A 3,539-nucleotide genomic window follows, 5' to 3' on the forward strand; every position below is an offset into this window, starting at 1 on the left:
AGAAAACAAAACAAAAAAACTGGAAAAAAATTAAAAATAGCAACAATAAGTATTTTGTTGTAAGTAGAAACAAAATAAAATAAATAAAGCAAGAAAGAAAACAAAAAAACAAAAAAAAGTGTTTTCAAATTTGAAAACTAATGGCATTAACAGAAAGTTTATAACTTTTCTAAAACTAAAAGCAAAAAGAATTAAAAAAGAAAGCAAAAAACAAAAGAAAATAAATAATACAGAAACCAAAACAAAAAAACTGGAAAAAAAATAAAAATAGCAACAATAAGTAAAGAAAACAAAAAAACAAAAAAGTGCCTCCTACTGGGCCCCCACGGCCTGAATACGACTAGAAACCCTACCATGGGCCAGGATTCAGGCCCGTACACCACTAGAAAAAGGGCTATAGATGGGATTGGCACTAATGGCGCACCAGACAAGTGGTGCGCCATTAGTATGTACTAATGGCGCACCACCTTCTGATGCGCCATTAGTGTTGAAACTACTAATGGCGCACCTGACCCATGGTGCGCCATTAGTATCAATTTTTTTTGAACTAGTGCGCCTGTCCAAACATACTAATGCCGCATCCATAGGAAGTGCGCCATTACTAGTTGTAACTAGTAATGGCGCACCAGTCAGAAAGTGCGCCACTAATGTTGTTTTTATTATTATTATTTTTATTCCTTTTTCTGCAAAACTACTAATGGCGCACTCACCCGCGGTGCGGCATTAGCATGTATGTACTTATGGCGCATCGAGGGGTGGTGCGCCATTAGTATTGTGGCGCCCCTACTCCGTACCGATCCCCTCTCTCTCCCTCGCCCTTGCCCGCGATCCCCTTCCCCGATCTCCTCTCCCGACGCCACCGTTGCCCCGCCCCGACACCACCGTCGCCCCGCCGCCCTCGACGCCACCGTCGCCCCGCCCCGACACCACCGTCGCCCCGCCGCCCTCGACGCCACGGTCGCCCCGCCGCCCCGACACCACCGTCGCATGAGAAGAGGGAGGGGGCAGATGCATGAGAAGGAGGACGACCAGGCGGCGACGCGCCCGCCCAAGTGTAACTAATTCCTCTCTCTTCTTTGTAGGATCTAATCTCTCCCATGGCGGTCGGCGGTGCTCTGGCCGTGGAGGCCTGCTCCTCATGCTCCTCCTCTGGTATGCCTCTTCGCCCCTGCCTCTCCTTCTCTCTTTTTTCCTCTCGCTCTAGGGTTAGGATTCAATCCTCTTTAAGAGAAAAAACAACCCAAGTGTAACTGATTCCTCTCTCTTCTTTGCAGGATCTAATTCTTGATTCTTGCGTCGGTCTGAACTGTGCGATTTACGTTTCGTCAGAGGTGAGCCACTTTTTCCCCGCTTGCTTTCTACCTGTTCGATGAAATGCGGTCATGCTTAGAATCCTTTTTCTGTTTGGGGTTAAGATATGTCCTATTCCCTTCTGCTCGTGCTGTTGTATATACTGTTTTTAGCATTCTTGGTAGAAGAGTTTCCTTGTGGGTAGAAAGCTTGGTTGTGTCCTGATTTATGAACTGTTTTCTTCTAGGTCTGTTCTTGGGATTCTAGTGCTGTTGATCTCGTCAAGGGCCTCATCTGCTTTCTTTCATCTTGTGAAGGTGATTATTATTAGTACTTTCCCTGCTAATTGTTTACTGTTTCAATACATTTTGTTCCTCTAACATAGTGTCTTTAGCGTTCTTGGTAGAGCAGTTTTATTGTGCATGGAATGTTTTATCCTCTCACCTTATACTATTTATTTGTGTGCTTACATATATTCTTTCCTGCTTCGTATTGTGTAATTACTTCGTTTACCTAGAATGTGTGCTCTGGTGTCCTTTGTTCTTCCAATTTTGGAACTGTGGCAGCACAATGTGCATTGCTTCCGCCTTTTTACTTGTGTGAGATCGACGGGAATGGTCATGTGCTTGCTGGTGTAGAGATTGATGTTCCTGGGGATGGCCTTATAGGTAATAAACCTAGGTTTATTTTAGATTCAAATCACTTAGCTTTTTTTGAGCCATGGAACCTACAGTTTTACACTGCCAGATTGAGACATGGAAATTCATGATGTACTTTGCGAGACCCCTGTCCGTTAGTGCCTCTTTGGTCGGCTCTGCTATGGCATTGGATAAGCCTTTAGTATAGTGAGCTTTGGTAGAAAATGGTTCTGCCATTCTTGAATAGCACCTGTACTAAAACTGAATAATTAAATGCAACCAACATAGACTTTCCTGCCATCTATGATTACTCAACAAGTTCTTTTAGTTTTAGTCTGACATGGTAGCTAACACCAATTGTTCATATCTATCTTCTTTGACCATACTACATATGCATAGTACTGATCAATGGCAATAATCCTTATATGGCCTTTTTTATGAGCGATGATCTAACATTTATAAAATCATCTTAGGATTTCCTAATGGATCCTGTACACATTCCACCAAGGGTTATTTTGGATGCTATGCTGAACACACTCTATAGCTCCCAAAAGCTGTGTACTACACCCAGCCTACAGGAGACATTGGTATAGAGACTGATTGAGTATTATCCATCTCTGCAGCACTTGCCAAAGAGCACTGTCAAGAGATTTGTTTGTCAGTCTGAGTCATCTTGCTACTTTTGCACGTTTATTTGCATATGAAATCACCAGAATTTTCGCCATGGCTCTGGTTCTTGACATGGTGCTTAAAAGCACTCATCCCATCTTGATTATTCGCATACAGTTTTTTGTTTTTGTTTTTACTGATTCACTTCTATCGACATTTTTTATGTCCCTTTTTATGACCAGCTTGGTCATTTGGTCTGGATGGAGTCATTCAACTCGGAAAGAAAAAAGAATTTGAGAATGCTTTCTCTTTCATGCAATAGTTGCGGTCAATTGTTCTTGGTTTTTCCTGTAGTAGTTGATAATCAGTCTGAACAATGGTAGATTAGTAAAGCCAATAGCAGTTAATTTGAGACGACTTTTATCTTCCCTACAGTAGTTAAGGTTGATTGTTCTTAGTTTTCCCTGTAGTGTTTAATTTGATTGTTCTGAGCATTCAAATTGTACTCTGTTTGTTTCTCTCCTACTCTTTTCTGACAAATGTTATTATATGTGCTTCATTACTACTCTCTCTAAATCATGTGAGAGTTGAATGATGTTGCAGGATAACTATTGATGGTGAAAAGATTGTTGTTTTTTATACTGGTATAGGGGGGGTATAATACAAATGGTCCTTCAAATCCAGTTGGAAGCTCCTCCCTGTAATTGATGAAGGCAGGATTTACTATTTCTAGGGAGTAAGAGGTTTATTTGTTGAACCATGATATCTAAGGGAGTAAGAGGCAACGTCCAGGTTGGTACATAATGGTTCTTAGTCTTTTGCTTTATGACATCGAATGAACTTTGCAATTCTAAGTGTCTATCATGTCCTGCATAGTTTTTTATTTTGTGTAAGCTGAGAGTATTCATAGTTCCATTTTCCTATTTTTGGCAGGGGTATCTAAGAGAGCTGGTCCAGGCTTGATGGAAATCGCTTAGTACATTCATGGGATCACAAACTTTT

General features: G+C 41.4%; 1 long non-coding RNA gene across 1 annotated transcript; it reads left to right on the plus strand.

The window, feature by feature from the left end:
• Positions 1-1,116: 1,116 nt before the first annotated feature.
• LOC119312304 lies at positions 1,117-1,562 on the plus strand. Its single transcript, XR_005151298.1, has 3 exons — positions 1,117-1,152; positions 1,275-1,331; positions 1,538-1,562. It is a non-coding gene; the product is annotated as an uncharacterized LOC119312304 (long non-coding RNA).
• The last annotated feature ends 1,977 nt before the right edge of the window (positions 1,563-3,539 follow it).

This window comes from Triticum dicoccoides, chromosome 1B, assembly GCF_002162155.2.
Source record: "Triticum dicoccoides isolate Atlit2015 ecotype Zavitan chromosome 1B, WEW_v2.0, whole genome shotgun sequence".
Lineage (NCBI taxonomy): Eukaryota > Viridiplantae > Streptophyta > Magnoliopsida > Poales > Poaceae > Triticum > Triticum dicoccoides.